Here is a 27,377-nt window from a genome sequence, read left to right as displayed (position 1 = left end):
TCTGTAATAATAATGATAATAGCAAGAAAAACAAGAATAACAAAAACCATCTTACAGAATTTTGGACAGTAATGATACTATCAAGAGCAGGCATTGTACTATCTGCAGGCATTGTGCTAAAGTCTTACATTTATTATCTCTAGTGTGTCAGAGTGGCTAAGAACGAGGACTTTGGGCTTTGCAACACTTATGATCCATCTTTGCTTTGCCAATTTTTGTCTTTATGGTTTGGGCCAAGTAATTTGACCTTCTTATCAATTTTTCCAGTGCACAAAGGAAATAATATGTACCTCGAGGGCAGCTGAGGATTAAATAAGGTTTAAATGAGATAGTGCAAATAATCTGAGCATGGTGTCTGACACAGTACTAGATATTATTATTGCTATAAATATAAGTGTAAAAATATAAGATTTTAAAATAGGTATACTTATCACCATTCATGTGAAAGGAAAGTGAGGCCCAGGTAGTTAGATAACTTTCTCGGGTTATACAGGTAATGAGAAATGTAGTTGGGATTCAAGTTTCTCTGACTCCGGAGGCCATGGTTCATTCACAGCTGGGCAGAGGGTGGTATGGGGTACAGGGAGAAGAGAGAAATGAGAAGGAAAGAAGAGCACTGGTGCTGTCCTTAGCACATGGCTGTTGTTTCCTTCTCTTTTCAATCCTCCAGTTTGAATTTTCCACTTCAACGGGTCATATCTAGTCATTGATCCAGCACCACCTCACCTCTGTGCCTTTGTCCATGCCATGGCCTGTCTTTCCCTGTAGGTTCAATTCCTGCTCCTTCTGAAAGGCACTGGGGAAGACCCATTGGCTTTTGGAGACTGTCTAGACCACATCTTTGGGGAGTCATCTTTTATAGACCTGAGGTTCCATAACACTTATTTTCTGTGTCACTCACTTAGTGCTAATGTTACCCAGCTCTTTATTGTTACCTTTTAAGCCCGTATGTTTTTATGACTGCACAGAGGTCATACATCCTTGTAAGCAAGAGCTGTTGTTTGAAATCACAGTGCCTGAAGTGCTATCTCACATGTAGTATTCCATGCATATCTCATTGTTGATTGAGTGTGTTTCATTTTGAAAGATAATTTTAAAGTATGCCTTGCTTCAGAACTCTGAAATCATAATCTCAGTCATAAGGAAAATACAGTTCTATTTGTACACTGCTTCATTAGAAATATAGCTAATGTGTAAAGTAATAAACGCTTTTGTTCTTGTAGCTGGGGGATGGATGACAAGATAATAGTGTCATGGGCTTGAAGAAAATCGTGGCATCAAGGGAAATGTGATGAAATGCTAGAGTGTTTTTCATTTTGATCTCTTCCTTTTTTTTCTTTCTTTTTTCCTGTCCTGAGAAAAATGAGTTATTATAGCATTTTAAGAGTCCATCATCCTTGCAGCCCTGTTAATGTAACAGTAACATTCTTAACATTTATGCTATTTACTTGCCATATGTAACACATAGGTGTCAGACAGTGGGTAAAGTTCTTTTTTTGAGGGTGTGTGATTCCTTGTGCAAGTTCTTCTTATTGACTTGTATGATTTGGGGAAAAAAGATACTTAAAGATAAGCACTCAAGATAATGTAAAGTTTTTTTCTCAGTGGAAATTTTCGTCTTTGGGATGTTGCAGTGTTGCTCTTACAGTTTATGGTTAGCTTTTAACTTGTATTGTCTCTGGTTTGTTTGTGTTTTTTTTAAGTTTTCTTTTACTCAGATAATTTTCTGTACTTAAGTAATACTAGGGAAAAGGAGACTTCAAACAGATGGGCACTGGCGCCTTGGGTCTGATCTTAACAACAGACTGTGTCCTGCACTGTGGGAAATGCTGTTATTGAGGTAACTAAGCATAAGGCATATGGTCATGCCATGTTGATTTTGGGAATCAAAAAATAACATTTTCACTTGTGTCTGACAGGAAACCAGTTTACTTAATAGCTTTTCCCTTAATCCTGTGTAGAAGAATATGGGACTAAGAAAATTTAACTTTATATTGTTATTAGGGCGTGATTAGATGCTGACTCACAGGGCAATTTGACATTGTGCTTGTGAAATAATGCGTTTTGTTTTTGCTTTGTTTTTTAATGGTCAATTCTCAGTTTTCATCTTTTTTTAAAAATTTATTTACTTATTTTACTTTTTATTTATTGGCTGCTTTGGGTCTTCATTGCTGCGTGCAGGCTCTCTGTAGTTGCGGAGAGTGGGGACTACTCTTCATTGCGGTGCCTGGGCTTCTTGTTGCAGTGGCTTCTCTTGTTGTGGAGCACAGGCTCTAGGCGGGGGCTTCAGTAGTTGCGGCACGTGGGCTCAATAGTTGTGGCCCACGGGCTCTAGAGCACGGGCTCAGTAGTTGTAGCATATGGGCTTAGCTGCTCCGCAGCATGTGGGATCTTCCTGGTCCAGGGCTTGAACCCGTGTCCCCTGCATTGGCAGATGGATTCTTAACCACTGAGCAACCAGGGAAGTCCCTCAGTCTTCATCTTACTTGACCTCTCAGAGCATATGACACGGATGCTCACACCCTCTTCCTTGATACCCTTTCTTCACGTGGTTCTGTGGTTTTCATCTGGGTATACTGGCCAGTTCTCAGTCTCATTAACTGATACTCCCTTTTCTCCCTTTCCTCTGATTGCTGAAGTATTCTGGCATACTCCCTTGGTGATTGCATCCATTCTCACAGCTGATATACCATGTAGATGCCAACAAATCCCAAATTTATATCTCCAGCCCAGAGCCTGAACTACAGATATCAGTATTTAACTGCTGACCACTTCTCCACTTGGATATCAAACAGGCATCTCAAACCGAACATGTCCAAAATTCCTCCCTTCCAGACCTGCTCCTGTCCAGGCTTCCCTATCTCATTTGATGGCCTTTCCCTCATTCCATATGGTTTCCAAAGATCAACCCACCATTGTCCAATTACTGTTGACTCTTTTAAAGAGAAAGGCTTTTGGGGCTTTAGTATATAGGAAGGGTACTTTAGGCACAGAACTTCTTATTCTTCTTCCTCTGGAGGGGGGCTCCATTTTTATTTCAGTTTTCTTTTTCTTCTATCTCCTGGCCATCAGAAAGGAGGTAACTGGGGAAGCAATAACTTCAAACTTTGTTTGTAAACTTGAGGTAGTACTCAAAATTAGGAATTGATACCATAGCATCATTTTCTTTCCAAACATGCTTATACCCTGGCCAGACAAATAATTACGGGGGGATGAAAACAGTGTAAGCATTAACTAAATACTAACATAGCTACAAATGCAGATACTCCTTTATGATTTGTAGTTTTGGGAAAGATGCTCTGATTCCTTTATATAGCACCTATTCTACTTTCTGGACCTCTGTGTTTAATGCAGTAGGATATGCCTGATTGGTATTGAAAGCGAGCCAAGCTGGGAAAGGTCTGGTGTAGCAGTGTAACTCTCATTACTTACTGCAGTGGTATTTTTAGTAATTTTTAGTAATCATGGAACTGAGTAATACTAAGACTAAAGGAAGCATATCATGCTATTCTGATTTTTAAATATAGCATTAAATAAAAATAGACTTTTCTTAACATTTCTTCCTTATATCATTTAATGTCTGTTTCCTATGCTAGCAAAGAGTTAGCAAGTAAACACATGTTATCCTATAGTTCAAGGACACCTTCTCATCTTCTTTAGAATGATTTTCATTCAAATTGTGCTTAGGATGTGGTAGATAGTCTCCTGAGGTAGCTGTACAACAATCCTTCCTTTTCCTATATATGCATTCCACTCCTATCAAGAGTTGCAGTCTATCATCTCCCGAATACCCCTCCCTCCTTGAGCTGGGCTGGCCTTGTGACTTGCTTTGACCAATAGAATCCTGAAGACAAAAAAGTGATGCTGAGCTAGTTGCGGGCCTGGTTTTGAGGGAGTTGTAGTTTAGCTCTTACTCTCTTGGAATCCAGCTGCCATGATGTAGGGAACTCCAGGCCATCCTGTTGGTGAGAAGAACCATGTGGGGAGGCCCTGGAAGATGAGTTATCATATGGAGAGAGAGACCACATGGAGAAAAACTGAGTTGTCCAGCTGACAGTCAGCATCAATACCTAGCTATATGAATGAGGTCTTCTTGGCCAATCCAGCCCCTGCTCAGCTACCAAATAAAAGCAGCTGCATGAGGGACCCCAGCCAACACCACGTGGAATAGAACTACCTTCAGAATTGTGAAATACCATAAATTGCTATTTTGAGCCACTCAGTTTTGGGGTGGTTTGCTAAATTGCTACAGGTAACTGATACAAAGGACTTTTGGGGACCAGAGGATTTATACTTTGACCTTTAATTTTGGACCTTGCTTGAGCTTATTTGGTGGGTTTCCACAAGGTTAAGAAAGTGGTTTATTCCATTTGGCAGACACTCTTACAGAGGTACTGGAAGAGCAGCACGTGCTTGCTGATAAGTTAAAACAAAAGGCAATGCTTTTCAGGGCTGTGATGGGGGTGAGGCCACTTCTTCTATCATAGTCCTGCATGGCCCTGTGCCCACAAGATGGAGAGGGAGATGCCCGTGGATATAAGGAAGAAGACAGATGAGGAATGTATTTCTTTTCTTGGGGCAGGTATAGGTCTACCTGACTGCTGTATTGACACATTAAAATGACAACAACTCTTGGTAGATTGAAATCTAAAGATAGCAACACCCTGTTCACAGTGTGTCAGTGATGTGTAGAGGGCAGATGTTCACTTGGTAGGTTTGAATATAAATTATAAATTTTTTTTTAAAAAAGAAAAAGTGAATACTTGAAGTTGCTGGATATATATTTTTGAGCTGTTTTCAAGAATTCTTACCTTTTTATAGACTCATTTCAACTTTGCATTTGAAACCAGATGGTTTATTCCTGAACTGCAAGACTGAATATATTAACCTTTAATGTAAATGTACTTACTCATTGAGCAGTTGGTTACTCCTACATTTTTCTGCGTGACCTTGGTGATAAAGAACCACTTTTTGATTCTTATTTTTTAAATGCTTACTAGCAATTTTTATTTGAGAGTTACCGAACCATCTGATTTGGGTGCTTTAAAATGTAGAAGCCAGAAATAAATTGGCATTGCTAAGGCACTCTGGATGAAAGGGTTACCACCACTCTATAATCTTGAGTTGTAAAGAAGCAATTTCAGTTATTTTCTATGTGGGGTGACAAGTGAGCTTTATTGTGGGCTAGAGTTGGTAAAACAAAGACTTATTCAAGCTGTGAAATGCATTCAAGAGTAAACAGCAATAAATGACAAGAGGCTTTTTTTGTCAAATATGTTTTTGACTGTTGTACAGGCTTCTGATTAGGGGGAAAAAAGGGCTGTTTGAAATTTTGGAATGGTGGATCTTCCATAATGGGGATAGGTTTGTTTGGTTGCAAAAGAGAACAGATGGAAAGCTCTATCTTGAACTAGAATGCTATCAGTCAGTTTCTTCTTATCTTTCAAATATCATATGTTCTTAATAGTTTTTAAAGTTCAATTTTTTTTGTGGTTTCATAGAATCTTTTAAAAATTTTACATAACTACTATTTTCTAACTCTGGTCTATTCTAAAAACTACACTTGAACGCACCTGGAACTGCACAACATCAGTAATTGTAAGAATTGGTTTTTGAGTTGTGTTAAGATATTCAGCCCTATATAAAAATGAACCTGATGGAGTTCAGTGAAGTTTAATAAAGCTGTGGCCAAATTCTACTAAAGGTCGAAAGCTTCATGTATTATTATTCCCTAAATACTCTCAAAGAAAGAAAAGTGAGGCAAAAGTACACACTGTTATTAAGTTATTATTATAGAAGGAAAGAAATATTAAAGTGCTTTACAGGGAGGTGGGATGAGATGCCTTGGGATTGACTGTTACATGTAAAAGTGGAAGGTGAATGTAGAATTAGGTGAAAGGAAAGGCATCTTTGCAATTTTATTTTATTTTTTTTTATGTTAAAGTGAGCTATAGTTCTAGCACATAAATCCAATAGGTTCTTTCTGATTACTACATTCAAAACTTGTTTATATAAAGAACTCAAGCACATTTACTTCAACTGAAACTTTTCCTTTCAGTGTGCATTAAAAAAATTACATTCTTTCTAAAATAGTGTTGCAATTTTAACCTCAGCAATTTTGCTTAGCATAGTTTTCACATTATAGGGCTGGAGTCGAAGAGATTTTCTGACAACTTAATTGATTTGTATTTAGTATTCTTTGGCTTATGTGTTTGGGCTAAAAATAACTATCCGAGGTGATCTCATTTTAACTATTTAAGATTTCAAGTACATCCTATACGTGGGTCTTCATCTTCATTTAGGTTTCAGAGAGTTCCGTTGGTGATTACAGAATTGGATTCTGATATTCTGTTATTATTTCATTGCCTGTCAGAGAGCAGATTTAGTAGTTAAAGGGAGAACCATCAATAAAATTTGCTTGCTTCTGTGATTTGATTTCATCTATCAGTAAGAAATATTGATATTTGTGGACAGAAACTGCTTTGATTTTTCTTCCTGACCAAATGAATCTGAGGTGGCATTCATTACTCTAATGGATACATGGCCTAGTGCCTATGAATATTTTTCATCTGTTTGTTCACTCAGTTTGTGTGAACTTTATTTCTTTTAATATGATATCTGAGGTAGGATAAACTTGGCAGTGCGCTGATACATGAACATTTATTCATTTTTTTTCTAAAAAATATTAGTCATTTAAAATATTAAATCACTTTAGTAAAAACTGATATAGGCTGTAGAGTAAAACCAGTATTTCCCTTACTGTTTATGATTTAATTGGAATATTTCAAAGTACACTATCATCGTTAAACTTTCTTCTCCTTTAAACCTAACAGTAATAGTCTTTAACCAGGACTTTAAAAGTTACTAGAATTTCAAGCATTTTGGTTAGGTATAAACTGTAGATGACACTGAACTCTCTCAAATTCCTCTTTACTCAGATTATGGATAGGCACCGTATGCTTATGTGGTTTGGGATATATTGATGCATTGTAATAAGATGTAAAATTAAGGTACAGAAATAGATAGTTTATGTATTTTGTTTAGAAGATTTGATGAAAGAAAAGCCTATGTACAATGGTAGTATAAAATAGGAATAACCTTAAGAAATGCAAAAGAATGATATGAGAAAAACTGAATACTTGCACAAATGAAATGACATTCAGCTCTGCATTACAGAGACGGTCAGCTCTGCATTACAGAGACGTCAGTTCAACATAATCCCAATAACAATGTCAAGTTTATTTTCCTTTTTTTTTTGAGTTAGACAAATTGGTAATAAAGTTGTAGAAAAATAATCAAGAAGAAACTAGAAGAGTCTTAAAACACAGCAATGAGGGGGATATTAAAACATACTATAAAACTGCTATAATTGAACTAGCATAGTACTAGTGCTTGATTAGATACTCTAATGGAAATAATGGAAATTCTAAGAGTAGACCTAGTGCATGTTGAAATTTAGTATCTAATAAAGATGATATCTAAATTCTCTGTGGAAAGGATGGACTTGTAAAATAAGCAGTGTTGAGAAAACAGACTGGCTATTTCAAAAACAATAAATTGGGTCTATGCTTTCCATAAAACACTAGGATAAACTGCAAATGGGTCAGAGATTTAAATATAAAAAAATGAAACTATTCACGTTCCAGGAGATAATATCAGTGAACTTTCTTATAACTTTCTATTTATGACTCAAAATTCAAAAGTAATAAAATTAAAGATTGATAAATTTGACTATATAAAATTTTTGCATGGGGGAAAAATCATCAGCAAAGTCAAAAGATGACCAATTGGGAGAAAATAGCTACAACATGTAATAGACAATAAGCCAATTTTCTTATATATAAAGGGGATCATAAAAAGTGAGGGGAAAAAAGGCCAAAGCCTGGTAGAAAAAAATGGGCAAAAGACATAAACAGTTCACTGAAAAAGATATCTAATAGCTCTTAAATATATGGAACAATTAAAAGACTGGCAAAAACATAAAAGCCTGACAATATACTTTGTTGGTAAGGCTGTGGAGAGACATACATTGTCCTATGGGTGCAAGGGCAAAATGTTACAATCCCTGTAGAGGGGAATTTTGCAATATCCGATAAAGGTAAATATACCTATTGACCATTTTTCTATTGACCATTTACCTATTGACCTATTGATTTACTTTGAAGATACATCTACACAAATGTGAAATTAAAAATGTAGAGGGTTGCTGGTTGTGTCACTGTTTGTAATAGTAAAATGTGGGAAATAACCTAAATGCCCAAGTACAGAAACATCATTGAATATGGTACAACAAGCTGTGGACTACTGTGTGACTATGAAAAAGTCTATAAACTGAGAGCAAGTAATTTCTGAAATTTAATCATTAAAAAAAATTAATTAAATTAATTATTATTATTGGCTGCATTGGGTCTTTGTTGCTGTTCCAGGGCTTTCTCTATTTGAAGTGAGCAGAGGCTACTCTTCATTGTGGTGCGTGGGCTTCTCATTGTGGTGGCTTCTCTTGTTGCAGAGCACAGGCTCTAGGCATGTGGGCCTCAGTAGTTGCAGCATGGGCTAAGTAGTTGTGGTTTATGGACTCAGTAGTTGTGGCTCGTGGGCTCTAGAGCACAGGCTCAGTAGTTGTGGCGCACAGGTTTAGTTGCTCTGCAGCATGGGGATCTTCCAGGCCCAGGGATCGAATCTGTGTCCCCTGCATTGGCAGGTGGATTCTTAATGACTGTGCCACCACGGAAGTCCTGCAATTTATTCTTATGTGAAAAAAAAAAAAAAAAAAAACAGGTATAAAAAGAGTATACCGGACCAGAGGCATTCCTGGGCCTCTCTGCCTCATTGGGCCTAAGCCCCATTCCCCACGACCCCCAGGGCCTTTTCTAAGTATAGGCCTTGCCCATTGCCTAAGCTCACCCCCTGCCCTGCCCTTGTCTAAGCCCTGCCCCCATAGCCAAAGCCTTTTCTGGCTTTTTTTTTCTTTATCTTTTTCTTTTTCTTTTTTTTTCTTCCCATCTCCTCACTTAGGCAATTGCAGTTGTTTTACCTTCCAGTTATTGCTCCATCATTATTTTTTAAATTTTTTCCAACACATCTGTTAGTTTCCTATTACCGTATTTTTTTATCTTGCTATTGATCTGCTGTTCTCCTACCTTTTTTTTTTTAATTGTTTTCATTTTCCTGCTCCACATGGCTTGTGGGATCTTGATTCACAAGCCCAGGGTCAGGCCTGAGCTTCTGAGGTGGGAGCTCTGAGTCCAAAACATCGGACTAACAGGGAAACCCAATTCCCAGGGAATATTCATCAGAGTGAGGTCTCCCAGAGGTTCTCATCTCAACACCAAGACCCAGCTATACTCAACAGCCTACAAACTCCAGTGCTTGAAACCTCAGGCCAAACACCCAGTGGGGCAGGAATACAATCTTGCCCATCCAAAGTGGGGGGGGAAATGAGATGACAAAAAATATTTCACAGATGAAGGAACAAGGTAAAAATACACAAGACCGAACCAATGAAGAGGAAATAGGAAAATTGCCTGAAAAAGAATTCAGAGTAATGATAGTAAAGATCCAAAATCTCGACAGCAAAATAGAGAAAATACAAGAAGCAGTTAATAAGGACTCAGAAGAACTAAAGAGCAAACAAACAGTAATAGATAACAAAATAACCAAAATTAAAAATAGTCTAGATGGTATAAACAGCAGAATGACTGAGGCAGAAGAACGAATAAGTGAGTTGGAAGATAGAATGGGGGAAATAACTGCCACAGAGCAGGAAAAAGAAAAAAGAATAAAAAGAATGGAAGACAGTCTCAGAGACCTTGGTGACAACATTAAGCACACCAACATTTGAATCATAGGCATCCCAGAAGAAGAAGAAAAAAGGAAAGAGTCTGAGAAAATATTTGAAGTGGTTATAGTGGGAAACTTCCCCAACGTGGGAAAGGAAATAATTAATCAAGTCCAAGAAGCAAGGAGAGTCCCATACAGAATAAACCCAAGGAGAAATACACCAAGCCACATATTAATCAAACTAGTGAAAATTAAACACAAAGAAAAAATATTAAAAGCAGCAAGAGAAAAGCAACAAATAACATATAAGGGAAAACCCATAAGGATAACAGCTGACCCTTCTGCAGAAACTCTGCTGGCCAGAAAGGAATGGCAGGATATACTGAAAGTCCTGAAAGAGAGAAACCTACAGCCAAGAATACTCTACCCAGCAAGAATCTCATTCAGATTCAATGGAAAAATCAAAAGCTTTCCAGACAAGCAAAAGCTAAGAGAATTCAGCACCACCAAACCAGCCTTACAACAATTGCTAAAGCTTTTCTAAGGAGGAAACACAAGAGAAGGAAAACACCTACAAAAACAAACCCAAAACAACTAAGAAAATGGTAATAGGAACACACATGTCAATAATCACCTTAAATGTAAATGGATTAAATGCTCCAACCAAAAGACAGACTGGTTGAATGGATACAAAAACAAGACCTTTACATATGCTGTCTACAAGAAACCCACTTCAGACCAAGGGAAACATTTAGACTGAAAGTAAGGGGATGGAAAAAGATATTCCATGCAAATGGAAGTCAGAAGAAAGCTGGAGTAGCAAGACTCATATCAGACAAATTGGACCTTAAAGACTATTACAAGAGACAAGGAAGGATGCTACATAATGATCAAGGGATCAATTCAAGAAGAACATATAACAACTGTAAATATCTATGCACCCAACGTAGAAGCACCTCAATACATAAGGCAAATGCTAACAGCCATGAAAGGGGAAACTGACAGTAACACAATAATAGTAGGAGACTTTAACACCCCACTTACATTAATGGACAGATCATCCAAACAGAAAATAAATAAGGACATACAAGCTTTAAATGACACATTAGACCATCTCGACTTAATTGATATTTATAAGGACATTCCATCCAAAAACTACAGAATACACTTTCTTCTCAAGTGCACATGGAACATTTTGCAGGATAGATCACATCTTGAGTCATAAATCAAGCCTTGGTAAATTCAAAAAAATTTAAATCTTATCAAGCATTTTCTGTGACCACAATGCCATGAGATTAGATATCAATTACCTAAAAAAAACTGCAAAAAATACAAACACATGGAGACTAAACAATACACTATTAAACAACCAAGAAATCACTGAAGAAATCAAAGAGGAAATCAAAAAATATCTAGAAACAAATGACAATGAAAACACAACAATCCAAAACCTATGGGATGCAGCAAAAGCAGTTCTAAGAGGGAAGTTTATAGCAATACAGTCCTACCTCAAGAAACAAGAAAAATATCAAATAAACAACCTAACCTTACACCTAAAACAATTAGAGAAAGAAGAACAAAAAAACCCCAAAGTGAGCAGAAGGAAAGAAATCATAAAGATCAGATCAGAAATAAATGAAAAAGAAAGGAAGGAAACAATAGCAAAGATCAATAAAACTAAAAGCTGGTTCTTTGAGAAGATAAACAAAATTGATAAACCATTAGCCAAACTTATCAGGAAAAAAAGAGAGAAGATGCAAATCAACAGAATTAGAAATGAAAAAGGAAAAATAACAACTAACATCGCAGAAATACAAAAGATCACGAGAGACTACTACAAGCAACTATGTGCCAACACACTGGATAACCTGGAAGAAATGGATACATTCTTAGAAAAGTACAATCCTCCAAGACTAAACCAGGAAGAAATAGAAACTATGAACAAACCAATCACAAGTACGGAAATTGAGACTGTGATTCAAAATCTCCCAAGAAACAAAGGCCCAGGCAAAGATGGCTCCACAGGCGAATTCTATCAAACATTTAGGGAAGAGCTAACACCTATCCTTCTCAAACTCTTCCAAAGTATAGCAGAAGGAGGAACACTCCCAAACTCATTCTACGAGGCCACCATCGCCCTGATACCAAAACCAGGCAAAGATGTCACAAAAAAAGAACATTACAGGCCAATATCACTGATGAATATAGATGCAAAAATCCTCAAGAAAATACTACTAGCTACCAGAATCCAACAGCACGTTAAAAAGATCATATACCATGATCAAGTGGGGTTTAAACCTGGAATGCAGGGATTCTTCAATATAAGCAAATCAATCAATGTGATACACCATATTAACAAATTGAAGGATATAAACCATATGATAATCTCAATAGATGCAGAAAAACTTTTGACAAAATTCAACATCCATTTATGATAAAAACTCTCCAGAAAATTGGCATAGAAGGAAATTACCTCAACATGATAAAAGCCATATATGACAAACCAACAGCCAGCATTGTTCTAAATGGTGAAAAACTGAAAGAATTCCCTCTAAGAACAGGAAAAAGACAAGGGTGCCCACTCTCACCATTATTATTCAACATAGTTTTGGAAGTTTTAGCCACAGCAATCAGAGAATAAAATGAAATAAAAGGAATCCAAACTAGAAAAGAAGAAGTAAAATTGTCACTCTATGCAGATGACAAGATATTATACATAGAATACCCTAAAGATTGTAAGAGAAAACTGCTAGAACCAGTTGATGAATTTAGTAAAGTAGTAGCATAAAAAATTAATGCACAGAAATCTCTTGCATTCCTATACACTAACAATGAAAGAGCAGAAAGAGAAATTAAGGAAACGCTCCCATTTACCACTGCAACAAAAAGAATAAAATACCTAGGAATAAACCTGCCTAAGGAGGCAAAAGACCTGTATGCAGAAAACTATAAGACACTGATGAAAGAAATCAAAGACAATACAAACAGATGGAGAGACATACCATGTTCCTGGATTGGAAGAATCAACATTGTGAAAATGACTGTACTACCCAAAGCAATTTACAAAGTCAATGCAATCCTGATCAAATTACCAATGGCATTTTTCCCAGAACTAGAACAAGGAATCTTATGATTTATATGGAAACACAAAAGACCCCAAATAGCCAAAGCAATCTTGAGAAGGAAAGACAGAGTTGGTGAAATTAGGCTTCCTGACTTCATACTATACTACAAGGTCGCAGTGATCAAGGCAGTATGGTACTGACACAAAAATAGAAAGGAAGATCAATGGAACAGAATAGAGAACCCAGAGGTAAACCCACACACATAGGGGCAGCTTATCTTTGACAAAGGAGGCAGGAATATACAATAGAAAAAAGACAGCCTCCTCAATAAGTGGTGCTAGGAAAATTGGACAGCAACATGTAAAAGAATGAAATTAGAACACTTCCTAACACCATACACAAAAATAAACTCAGAATGGAATAAAGACCTAAATGTAAGGCCAGACACTATCAAACTCCTCGAGGAAAACAAAGGCAGAACACTCTAGGACATTCATCAAAGCAAGATCCTTTTTGACCCACCTCCTAGAATCATGGAAATAAAATTAAGCATAAACAAATGGGACCTAATGAACCTTAAAAGCTTTTGTTCAGTGGAAGAAACCATAAACAAGACAAGAAGACAACCCTCAGAATGGGAGAAAATACTTTCCAATGGAGCAACTGACAAAGGATTTATCTCCAAAATATATAAGCAGCTCATGCAGCTTAATACCAAAAAGCAAATAACCCAATCCACAAATGGGTGGAAGACCTAAATAGACGTTTCTCCAAAGAAGACATACAGGTGGCCAACAAACACATGAAAAGATGCTCAACATCACTCATCATTAGAAAAATGCAAGTCAAAGCCATAATGAGGTATTACCTCACTCTGGTCAGAATAGCCATCATCAAAACACCTAGAAACAAGAAATGTTGGCGAGACTGTGGAGAAAAGGGAACTCTCCTGCACTGTTGCTGGGAATGTCAGCTGGTACAGCCACTATGGAAAACAGTTTGCAGGTTCCTTAAAAAACTGAAAATAGAACTACCATATGACCCAGTAATCCCACTACTGGGCATATACCCAGAGAAAACCATAATCCAAAAAGAAACATGTACCATAATGATCATTGCAGCACTATTTGCAATAGTCAGGACATGGAAGCAACCTAAATGCCCATCAACAGATGAATGGATAAAGAAGATGGGGCACATATATACAATGGAATATTACTCAGCCATAAAAAGGAATGAAATGGAGCTATATGTAATGAGGTGGATAGCCCCAGAGTCTGTCATACAGAGTGAAGTAAGCCAGAAAGAGAAAAACAAATACCATATGCTAACTCATATATATGGAATCTGAAGAAATGGTACTGATGAACTCAGTGACAGGGCAAGAGTGGAGATGCAGATGTAGAGAATGGACTTGAGGACATGGTGCTGCGGTGGGGGGTGGAGGGGCGAAGGGGAAGCTGGGATGACGTGACAGAGTAGCATAGACATAGATACACTAACAACTGTAAAATAGATAGCTAGTGGGAAGTTGCTGTATAACAAAGGGAGATCAACTCGATGATGATGGATGATGCTTTAGAGGGCCAGGACAGGGAGGGTGGCAGAGAGTCACAGGAGGGAGGAGATATGGGGATATACGTGTAAATACAGCTGATTCACTTTGGTGTACCTTGAAAACTGGTACAAGAGTGTAGAGCAATTATATTCCAATAAACAGCTTAAAAAAAGAAGAGTATAAATATAGTTGCAGTAGGCAGCTTCTGACATGTTTTCCAGTGATCCCTACTTCCTGGTATTCTAGCCCTCCCCTTGAGTGTAGCTGGACTTCGTGACTTGCTTCTCAAAGATAATTTATAGCAAAAGAGATGGAATGTCATCATAAAGAGAGTGGCTTCTCTCTTGTTGATATCCTGTCTCCCTGGATCTCTTCATATGCTAACTTTGATGGAGGGGGCTATCTGGGCAGCCTCCTGTGAACAGCCTTCAAGAAAGTAAGGCCCTCAACTCAGTAGCTTAGCAGAAACCAAATCACGCACCAACCACTGCGTGAACTAGTGGATCCTGTTTCAGCTGAACATTGAGATGACTTCAGCCTGGGCTGCCCCCTTGATTGTAGCCCCATTAAGGACCCTGGGCTGACACTGTGTTTGTGGTCTCATGAGAAACCCTGGAGTAGAGGATCCATCTGGCGAAGCCGTGTCTGAATTCCTGATCCCACAGAGACTGTGAGATATTAAATGCGTACTGTTCTAAATTGCTAAGTTTTATAGTAATAGTTTATACAGCAGTAGGTAACTAATAGTATATGTCTTTTATACAATAAATAAGGGAAAGTAAAAATATATATTTATTTTTACACAAGACTCATGGGAAAGAAAAACTAGCAGCAAAAAGGTAAGTTTTAAGTATCTGAAAAATTATTGTGAAGTGAATTCAAACTTCATGACCTGCCTGTCCCTGAGAAACCTTAGTATTCAAGTATACAAATGCATTTTTAAGCTAGTTAGAGTCTTATCATAATCATAATGAGTTTGCATGTACATTTACTGGACATTATTAATTCTAATTCATGATAAAAATTGAAATATATACATGTTTCTGTTGAGATTTTGGCCTTTAATTCTCTAGAGAATTTGCTTTTGGAGATACCCTGAACTGGAAGGCTGACTTGTTTTGCCTTATAAAGAGTTGACTTTGGTCACTGAAAAATGCTGTGTTAAAGGAAGTCCCTATTTATATTCAGCTTTTGCTACAACACATTTACTGCAGAAATTTAACAGGTCTTTGTGATAATTTGAGTATTTTTAAAGAACTGTGAACTACCTCACAAAGGAAGTGATTCTTTTCTTTTATTAAATCTCTTAAATATACAATTTACAAATACTAAGAAGGTTGTAAGTTTCAATATGCCTTTCTCCAGTTCCAACAGCTTGCTGTGTCATTCTAGTTGTTTGGGAAAGAGTTGGCAAGACATACAGGCTGAAAAATAATGGGTCATTGAGGCTATTCTGAAAGGGTCAGAAAAGCCCTCCACCTCTTTTAATCTCTGAGGGAATTTATAGTGTCTTTTATATAAAGTAGTAATCTTTTGAAAATTCTTAACATCAAAGTATCACTGGTTCTATTTTTTTCTTTGTAGGCAGGGACATTGTAAGTCCAGGTGAGTTAATTACTATATGGGGAAAAGTAATTGTCTCTGGTTTTATCCTTGGATTATTGTTATACCACCCTTTCTATGCACATGGGGATCTATCACAATCATCTTGAAACTTAAGTTCCTATCAAACATAATCTAATTTATTCAGGGTCTCAGTCAACCATAAGAGACTAGATATACATGTCCGTGTATTTTTAGCTTTTTATATTATTTTATTTTTTTGTAAGTGATAAGATGATTCCTCCAAGGAAATGTTGGTGTGGTATTATTGGCATCACTTGGTACACATACCATGTTTTCATGACTCAGATGGCTCTCTTAATCATAAGGACTTGTTAAAGGCAGCGTGTGGGCAGGTGAGGGATGATTTAAAACAGTGATCCCAGCTTCCTCAAACATCTTAGGGAAATGTGCTGTAGAGGTAATCCAAGGCTCAGTTAATTTAAGCCCAGGATATAAAGAAAGGACATTCTAGGGTACAGTGAACTGAGTATGAAATATTGAATAAAATACATATTTGTTTTAGTTCTGGCAGATTGGAAATTTTGCCTCACTCACTTGTTTTCCTATTGGTTAGATAAAAAAATTCCTTTGATGTAATTTTCTTAGGGAGAGTAGAATGAGAAAAATAAAAAGAGTAGTAATAAGCCTCTGAAAACCCTTAGCCTGACTCCTCAAGCATGAACCTGAGCACATACTAACCCTAGCTGAGTGCTTCTCCACTTGGACCCAACTGAAATACAACACTCTTTCTTGTAGGTAGAAGACAATCTTTGAAATCTGATGTATTAAAATTAGATCTGGGATGGTCTACTGCTCTACTGGAGAGTTTTCAGTAACTCAGCTGTTGACTTTGGGACAGGACCATTTTGTTGTTGTTGTTTTAATCTCCATTAATAAATGAGGCTAGAAATATATCAGGGTAAAACAATTGGAAATATATAGAGAAACAACATTCTCTAAACAAGAAGAAATGATGAGAAACTGCCCAGGATAAAGTGGACAGTGACTGCTGTGTGGCTGGAGAACCAGGCTCATGGTGAGCTTTGGCTGTTTGGAAGAGAAAAGGAAGTGAGAAGATCATTGAAAAAGAAGGCACGAATATGTCTGAAATTTTGATGACTTAGACAAGTAAATTAAATCTGTGGTGGTGTGGGCAGGCAGCACAGATGCGAAATTGTAGCCCTTGAAAAAGAGGAAATAGAACATAAGGTTTTTGCTACATGTGTGATTAAATCTCATGGGTCTATGGAGAGGAAAATTGAGATGCCGGAGAAACAAATGATGCTGTAAAAACTGAAGTGCAGTGACTGAGGCAGAGGGTGGAGATCCCTGAGGGAGATGAGGTTGTTTTAATGATTTCTGCATGGAGCTAACCAGCTAAGAGGATAAACTGTAGATTCCCACCACTGAAGAAAGTAACTATCAACCTGTGCTTATAATCACATGTAGCCAGTATCCTAGTCAATACAAGTTGCTGATTCCTCAGTGAAAAAAAATATCAAGCCATCCAGCAAATTCTTACTGCTAAATAATTCTACTGTACTTGGGTACTTGCTGGGCACCACAGTAAGATTTATGCTTTTATTGATTGATTTTCTTGTATTCTGTCCATCCCTAGATTTCAGCCTCTTTTTTTTCTTGTCCATATACCTATTTTAGCCTGAAACTTTATTTTAAAAGTTTCTAGTAATTGAGTAGTGTGTGTGTGTTTATATGTATGTGTATGTTTATAAGTATATTAAAAATAATTATAAAGTGCTTGAGAGAAATTGCAATAGATAATGGAGCATTATTTTTAAATATTGAGTTAAAATCTAAAAAATTAAAAATTATTTTAATCATAATTAAATTATTAACATTATGAAACATTGAGAATAATTGTTTATTTTTAATAAACATTAATTATTATCTTATGATCTTTGAGAAAATGTTTAGTGCTTCCTATATTATATATTTTATTATTTATTTAAATAAAGAATGGAATGAGAAAGTATCATTTTTATATTTCCCAAAGCCATTATCATTATTTTTTGTGTGTGTGTGTCCAGGAAATCACACAGAATCAGTTGGTTTAGAGGCTTTAAAAAAGTAGCTTTATTAAGGTATAATTAACATATGCAATCTTAAGATATTTGAAGTGTACATTGTGGTGATTTGATTTATGTATAAACTGTGAAACGATATCCCCCATTTAGTTAACTTACACACCCATTACCTTACATACTTATCTTTTTTGTGTGTGTGTATGTATGAGAAAATTTAAGTTCTACTCTCTTAGCAAATTTCAGTTATACAATACAGTGTTGTCAATGATAGTCACCATGATTTACATTAGATCCTGAGACCTTAATCATCTTGGAACGGAAAGCTTGTTTCCTTGTACCAACCTTTCCCTCTTTCCCCCACCCCCTAGCCCCTGGCAACCACTTTTCTATTCTTTGTTTCCATGAGTTTGCTTTTTTTTTTTTTTAATATTCCATGCATAAGTGATACCATGTAGTACATTTGTCTTTTTCTGTCATATCTCACTTAGCATAATGCCCTCAAGTTCCATCTATGTTGTTACAAATGGCAGGATTTCCTTTTTTTCTCATGGCTGAATAATATTCCATTGTGTGGGTGTACACACACACACACACACACACACACACATGCACTCACGCACGCACATGCACACACCATATCTTCTTTATTCATTCATCTGTCAATGGCCCCTTAGATTGTTTCCTATCTTGGCTGTAATAAATAATGATGCAGTAAACAGGGGAGTGCAGCTGATACTGTGTAATACAAATCCCTTTGTATGACAGCAGTTGCTCATTGATATTTTTTTCAGTAAGTTCCCTGTCTCTCCAACTGTCTACTGGCTGCCCATCACCTGCCTCCTCCTTGTAAGTCCCTACTTTGCCTCTGGTATGCCGCTTGAGTGGTCCATGGTGTTGGTGGGTTAGCAGTGGAAAAGGTGTCATTAAGGAAATACCATGCTGTCTTCCATGTTTCTGAGGAATGGACCTCAGTCAGCAGCAGCACATACCTATTTCTGTCATGCCAGAGCAGGGCAGGGAACAGAAAAGACAGAACTTAGATTGCAGAGAGTGTTCAGTCCAAAAGACAGATCGAATCAAAATATATTTAATGGCACATAGTTTGCAAAGAATATGGAGGAAAAAAACTTTCATGAGAATCTGTTGAAAAATATTAGGTATTTAAAATCAGTTGGAGCAATTGCTGACAAAAGCTGAGAAAGTCTGCAAGTAGTACTAGTAATTTTGTTTCAAGTACGTGAACATCTTCATCCTTATGAATCATATAGAAGAACAGAAGAATGTGGAATACACTAGAGGGGAAATCCAGAGCAGACAAAAATAGGAGTAGTTACCTTAACCACTTTAAGAGTTTTGGAATTTCCTCTGCAGGAGAGTTAGAAACTGATATCAGAATTCCATGGTATATTAGGTACAATGTATTATATGTGCTCTAAAATTAATATATGTTGTAGAGAGCTGCTTGTTCTCATTTTATCATGTGAGTTCAGTAATTTATAACTTTTTGTTGTTGTTTTATAAAGATCTGAGTTAGAGGACCACTTTGGGTATTCTGATGATTAAAAGTTGTAGTTACAAGTATAACACCTGACTTTTATAGTAAAGATTCTGATGTCCAGAATAAACAAAATAGGTAAATAATATCATTTACCAAAAATGGCTTAAATGTGACTTGTTAAAGTACATTTATCTAACCTTTTCACAAATCACCTTCCAGTTTCAGTCATTTTGGTGTAGAAAGTGGGAATTTAGATGGGGGAGTTCATCTTAAAGGCTGTGAATCATCAAATTAGTGGTGACTTTGTCCAGCCTTAGGTAGAGCAGGGGAGCTACCAAAAAAAAAAAAAAAAATGATGGCCATTCATTTGGTTGTTAACTAGACCAATGTTTATTAAATATCTCCTATGTGCCAGGTCCTGTGCTGGGCACTTACAGTAGTGGTTCAAACACATATGGTCCCTGCCCATGTGAAGTTCAAGAACAGTCCTGTCCAACAGAAATTTTTGTGATGATGGGAGAGTTCTTTTTCTGCTGTTCAGCACTATAACCACATGTGGCTTTTGCGTACTTGAAGCATGACTACTGTGAATGATGAGTGGTGTTTAAAATTTTATATAATTGTAATTAATTAAAAATTTAAATTCAAAGAGTCACATTTGGCTAGTGGCTACCTCTTTGGACAACACAGCTCTAGAATATGAGGTAGTTTTACAGCCTCAGGTATCTTGTATGTCTCTATTCTTAGATTAATATTTATAAAAGGCATCTATTTCCAGTGAAACTTTCTTCATTGGAGGGGTCCTTATAGTAGTGACAGATCTTCCCACGTACTCTAATTTTGCTTCTACTAGAGCTCTTTCTTTTTCATCCTGCCTCTGAATCCAGTCTTGTGGAGGAAGCATCACGTTAAACGAGTTCAAAAGTCACTATAAACACAGCCTAGGTTGTTGATTATTTTGCTAAAAGACACAACTGAACTAATATTATTTGACAGATTACTGTTCTTGATTTAGCACATAGGTTAAGTCAGTTTTCAAAAATGGCTTTGAGAGTCACTGTTTTCTTTGTATGTGTGTTTTTGAAAAAAATAAAATACTCACTAATGGGCAATCTCAAAATGGGAGAACATTCTTTTTGGGGGCTATTAAGCATATGGAGTGCTTGCATTTTCAGAAAAAAAATGAATTAATGGAAAATAAGATTCTGTTATGCACTAGTGCTGCAGCTTTGCAACATAATGTATCACAGGCTGATTACAATTCAGCTTTCAGCTGGTTTATACATGGTCAAAGCTTTTGGATTCAGAATTATTTGGCTTAAGTGATTTGAAAATAATGTCACTGTTTAAGTTATCCTATCTTCTCTCTGTTCATATAATGCTGCTAATGGTTTGCTTAAGTGGGGCTGTCCATCTCTGATTATATCTAATTAATTATGCATGTATTCATTTAATGCCTAAAAATCTCAGAAGCTTACCATAGGTTTAAGTTATTAGCAGGATTAACCATTTTACCTTACAAATATTAATATTTAAAGTTCTGGCTCTTTTCTCCCTTCTTGGAATTCTTTTGCAATGGACTAAGCATAAAAGAGATGACATAGAATTTCTCTGCTTAATTTTTCTCAAATGAAATATAGTCCTGCCAGACTCCTTGTCAACTTATTTTATTTTTTAATTTTATTTATTTATTATTTAAAGCTCTTTATTGGAATATAATTGCTTTACACTCTTGTACCAGCTTTTGAGGTACACCAAAGTGAATCAGCTGTATTTATACATGTATCCCCATATCCCCTCCCTCCTGTGACTCCCTCCTGCTCTCCCTGTCCCAGCCCTCTAAGGCATCACCTATCATGGAGTTGCTCTCCCTTTGTTATACAGCAATTTCCCACTGGCTATCTGTTTTACAGTTGGTAGTGTATCTATGTCTATGCTATTCTCTCACTTCGTCCCAGCTTCCCCTTTGCCCCCCGCCCCCCCAACCCTGTGTCCTCTAGTCCATTGTCTGCATCTGCATCCTTATTCATTGGGTTCATCAGTACCATTTTTTTTTTTTTTTTTTTTTTTTAGATTCCGTATACATGAGTTAGCATACAGTATTTGTTTTTCTCTTTCTGGCTTACTTCACTCTGTATGACAGACTCTGGGGCTATCCACCTCATTACATATAGCTCCATTTCATTCCTTTTTATGGCTGAGTAATGTTCCATTGTATATACGTGCCCCATCTTCTTTATCCATTCATCTGTTGATGGGCATTTAGGTTGCTTCAATAGTGCTACAATGAACATTATGGTACATGTTTCTTTTTGGATTATGGTTTTCTCTGGGTATATGCCCAGTAGTGGGATTACTGGATCATATGGTAGTTCTATTTGTAGTTTTTTAAGGAACCTCCAAACTGTTTTCCATAGTGGCTGTACCAGCTGACATTCCCAGCAACAGTGCAGGAGAGTTCCCTTTTCTCCACACCCTCTCCAACATTTATTGTTTCTAGATTTTTTGATGATGGCTATTCTGACCAGAGTGAGGTAATACCTCATTATGGCTTTGACTTGCATTTTTCTAATGATTAGTGATGTTGAGCATCTTTTCATGTGTTTGTTGGCCATCTGTATGTCTTCTTTGGAGAAATGTCTATTTAGGTCTTCCACCCATTTGTGGATTGGGTTATTTGCTTTTTTGGTGCTAAGCTGCATGTGCTGCTTGTATATTTTGGAGCTTAATCCTTTGTCTATTGCTTCATTGGCAAGTATTTTCTCCCATTCTGAGGGTTGTCTTCTTGTCTTGTTTATGGTTTCTTCCACTGAACAAAAGCTTTTAAGGTTCATTAGGTCCCATTTGTTTATGCTTAATTTTATTTCCATGATTCTAGGAGGTGGGTCAAAAAGGATCTTGCTTTGATGAATGTCCTAGAGTGTTCTGCCTATGTTTTCCTCTAGGAGTTTGATAGTGTCTGGCCTTACATTTAGGTCTTTACTCCATTCTGAGTTTATTTTTGTGTATGGTGTTAGGAAGTGTTCTAATTTCATTCTTTGACATGTAGCTGTTCAATTTTCCCAGCACCATTTATTGAAGAGGCTGTCTTTTTTCTATTGTATATTCCTGCCTCCTTTGTCAAAGATAAGCTGTCCATATGTGCTTGGGCTTACCTCTGAGTTCTCTATTCTATTCCATTGATCTTCCTTTCTATTTTTGTGCCAGTACCATACTGTCTCGATCACTGTGGCCTTGTATCAACTTATTTTAAAATCTTAAAGAATAGAGATGTATTTAAATTCTTTCAACACAGTGACCTTAGCCTGTGACATTGATGTTAATTATTGTCAATAAATATTTATTAATTAAAGTGATAAAAATAATGATAAGGGTTGGTCATCAGAGAAGACGGAGAATGTTATACATATCTGTTAGTTATCTCTATCTAAAGCCCTTTCCATTGCTTTTCCCTCCTACCTGGAAGCCATCAGGAGGCATTCAGAGAGTTGGATTTTGATCTTCAGTAGGACATTAACACCTTGGCAGGAATTTGTATATCTGATTCCTTCCTGAATGTTTCAGCCAAGCAGCACCTTTTGGAACAGAAAAGTCTGGACATTCCAAGGCAAATGTTACAGGTTGAAGTGAGAAAGGAGAAAAGTTCTGAAAGAGAGTAGGAGGAATCAGAAACAACCTTTTCTTGGTTCAGATTTTGCCTGCCTAGACTTGATGTTGAAAAGAGTATGATATGAACAAGAGACTGTCAACTGAGCTCAATATTATTTTCTTCAGGAATTAGTTACTTGAGTGATTCATTATTCACAATTTAACTGGACTATTGACTGCACAATATTTTTTATAATTCCTAAGTATATATACAAGAATATCTATGACACAACTTAAAAAATTAACTTATTTTTCCTCAGTAGGCACATGCACACATAAAGTATGTGAGTTATAATATTTACATATGTCAATTAAATAATATGTGCTTCAATGTGTAGTTACATATTAATGCATATATGCTTTCATGATACTTAATTATTGAGATTAAAAAGCAACTTGGTAGATTTCCCCAGAATATAAACTCCCTTTGATGACTCAGGTACTTAGAGAAAAAAATTAGCTGATTAGTAGAATTCTGAGGTAATATTTAAATTTTTCCTTGTTTACACAGTTTTATTTTAAATCACATTATGCTTATTTGATTTATGAATATGTAATAGTGTGAAAATTATTGTTACTATTTAGCCTTTTTTCATTTCTGTTTTTTGTATTTAGAAATTTGTTTGTTTGTTTGTTTTTTTAGCAAGGGTTTTATACACTTATTTTAAGCTCCTGGCAAAATCAATCCTTCCAGTGACTCAGATCACAGAGCATAGTATAAAAAGTTATAAGAACTCATTTAGACATATATCAAATCATCATGTTGCACTTTAAAATTTTTTTCAATTACATGTTAATAAAACTGAAAAAAAAAAGTAGATGGTACTATTCCAATGTAAGACAGGATTTTTAATTATTGTTACTCTATTTCTTTGTATATATTTTAAACAAATTGTTTATTTAAAATGTTATTTGTGCCTTCAGGAGAAAAAATTCGTTGAGGATAAATGGCACTGCAGTGAGGGGAAGCAGACATCTGCGAGTAGAAAGACTCAGGGTCATGTCCTGGCTCCCCTTCCTAATATCTCTGTGAATTTAGGAGTTCATTTAAAAATCCCCAAGCTTCAGTTCCATCATGTAAATTGGAGATAAATTGCCTTCCATTTCTTCTGCATTGACAAAGATTATATATGAAAATGCATTGAAACTAGGAAGTGTTAGCAAATGTCAAGAAATATTATAACTCACAGAGTGAATTCATTCTTTGAAACAGTTATTTTAAGGCCAAAGTATTTTGTACATAATAAGAAAAGATACCAATTTCTCAACTTAAGTAACAGACTGGTCTTTTATGAGCTGTCATGGGCTTAGGATAATCTTGGATGGAAGGATAAAGGCCTTTTTATGGTTACATGGTCTCATGATCATAATTTTCCTATGGTTTAATAATAACAATGACAATAATAAGTAGAATCATAGCACTAGCTATGAGATGTGCATATCTCATTAAATGGAGTGCTGTATTATTATCTCATGACCCAGGATCTTGTATTACTCCATAGTAAAATAACAACAAATTTATACCACAATATTTCAGAGCATTTCCCTCAACCTAAGTTCTCTCCTGCCAGTCTGTAGTCAATCCCTGTTCTCATCCATAACCTTAGGTAACCACCCATCTGCATTCTGTCTCTATAGGTTTGCCTTATATAGAAATTTCAAATGAATGGAATCATGCAATATGTAGTCTTTTTCTGTGTCTGGCTTCTCTCAATTGGTAAAGTGCTTTTGAGGTTTATCCTTGTTGTACCATGTGTGGAGTGTTTGCTCCTTCATACTGTTCGTTGTATGGATAGACCATATTTTGCTTATCCATTTACCAGTTAATCTACTTTGTTTCTCATTTTGGGCTCTTTTGAATAATACTGTTATGAACATTTGTGTGTGTGTGTGTGTGCACGCAGGTGCGCGCCACATGCTTATTTATTTATTTATTTATTTATTTATTTATTTATTTATTTATTTTTGTGGACCTAAGTTTTTATTTCCCTTGGGTAGATACCTAGGAGTGGAATTGCTGCGTTGCATGGCAAATATCTGTTTAACTTTTAAAGAAATTGCCAAATGGGTTTTCAAAGTTGATGTATCATTTTACATTCTTAACAGAAATGTATGAAGGTTCAGTGTTTTCATATTCTCATCCACACTAGTGTCGTTAGTCTTTCGAATTATGGCCACTCTAATGAGAGTGTAGTGATAGCTCATTGTGATTTTAATTTGCATTTCCCTAATGACTAATAATGTTGAACATCTTTTCATGTGCTTATTAGATAATTGTATATCTTCTTTCCTGAATGTTTACTCACATTTTTGCCCATTTTTAAACTGGGTGTGTTCTTATTATTGATTTGTAAAAGTTCTTTATATACTTGGGACCTTATAAGTCCTTTATCAGATATATGATGATATATGATTTGCATATCCTAGATTGTGACTTGTCTTTTTATTTTCATTTTCTTCTTTGCTCTTCTTTTGAAGAAGAAAATTAAAAAAATTTTTTTTCGGCATTCAACAATATGCATTTATTTCTTGCTCATGCAGCTATGGGATAGTTGTGTGGGTTTTAGTGATAAAGGCTGGGTTCAGTTGTGATTCGAAGGTAAGAGTTAGGTCCATATCTGCTCCACATATCCCTTCTCCTTCTTGAACAAGGAGCTATCCAAAGAATATTCTTCTCATGGTGAAAGGCAGGAGTTCAAGAGGGGCACAATGTTTGTTTTCATCATATCCACTAACATCCCATTCACCTACACAAGTCACATGTAGAAACCCAAAGTCAAGGGGTAGGGAAGAAGTCTTTTGTCTCCCATGAGGCCATGGCAAAGAGATTAAATAGTGGAGATCAGTGGTCCAATCCAATAAAATAGCATATGAATTTTATAGTACCAAACAAGATATATTCTTTTTGAAATATACAGAGCAAGTAAAGACCTATCCCTTGAAAGCATTTTGTCCACCAGGAAGCCATAAGATCAGAATAGCCTATACCATTCTTTTTCTTTTTTTTTAATAACTGTATTTAATTTGTTTATTGGCTGCTTTGGGTCTTTGTTGCTGCACATGAGGGGCTTTCTCTAGTTGTGGCCAGTGGGGGTTACTCTTCATTGTGGTGCATGAGCTCCTCATTGCTGTGGCTTCTCTTGTTGCAGTGCATGGGCTCTAGGTGTGTGGGCTTCAGTAGTTGTGGCACACAGGCTCAGTAGTTGTGGCACACGGGCTTAGTAGCTCCGAGGCATGTCAGATCTTCCCAGAGCAGGAATCAAACCAGTGTCCCCTTCATTGGCAGGCAGACTCTTAACCACTGCGCCACCTAGGAAGTCCCTAGCCTATACCATTCTTAAAAATTATTTTTAGTGCTATGAGTGTTATACACCAAACAGTTCAATACAAATTATCATGATGGTGAATTTAGTCTTTATTATTTTTTTTCAAAATGTATTTTTCATAAAACTGTGGTTTTCTTTTATCTTTTTAAAAATTTTTATTAATTTAATTTATTTATTTATTTTGGCTGCATTGGGTCTTCCTTGCTGCATGCAGGCTTTTTTCTAGTTGCGGTGAGCAGAGGCTACTCTTCGTTGTGGTGTGTGGGCTTCTCAGTGCAGTGGCTTCTCTTGTGGATCACAGGCTCTAGACACATTGGCTTCAGTAGTTGTGGCACACAGGCTCAGTAGTTGTGGCTCTCGGACTCTAGAGCACAGGCTCAGCAGTTGTGGTGCAGGGGCTTGGTTGGTGCATGGCATGTGGAATATTCCTGGACAAGGGCTTGAACCTATATTCCCTGCATTGGCAGGTGGATTCTGAACCACTGTGCCAGCAGGGAAGTCCTTTAAAATTTTCAATTTTGATGAAGTCCAATTTATCAATTTTTAAAATGGATCTTGTTTTGGTGTCATGTATGAAAAATCTTTGCTTAACCTAACATTCCAAAGATTTCCTCTTATGCTTTCATATAGAAATATTACAGATTTACATTTAGCTTGTGATCCATTTTGAGTTAATTTTTGTGTGATATGAGGTTGAGAGAAGCTTTTAATATAAATTTTTTGGGGGCATATAGATAGGTGTTGATTTTCAATATTTATTGAAAAGCTTATTCTTTCCCCATTGAATTGCTTGTCATCTTGTCAAAAATTAATTGACCATAAATTCAGGGGTTTACCTCTGCTCCATTGATT

This window comes from Hippopotamus amphibius, chromosome 8 (genome assembly GCF_030028045.1).
Source record: "Hippopotamus amphibius kiboko isolate mHipAmp2 chromosome 8, mHipAmp2.hap2, whole genome shotgun sequence".
NCBI classification, from domain to species: Eukaryota; Metazoa; Chordata; class Mammalia; order Artiodactyla; family Hippopotamidae; genus Hippopotamus; species Hippopotamus amphibius.
Note: the sequence above shows the minus strand (reverse complement) of the source record.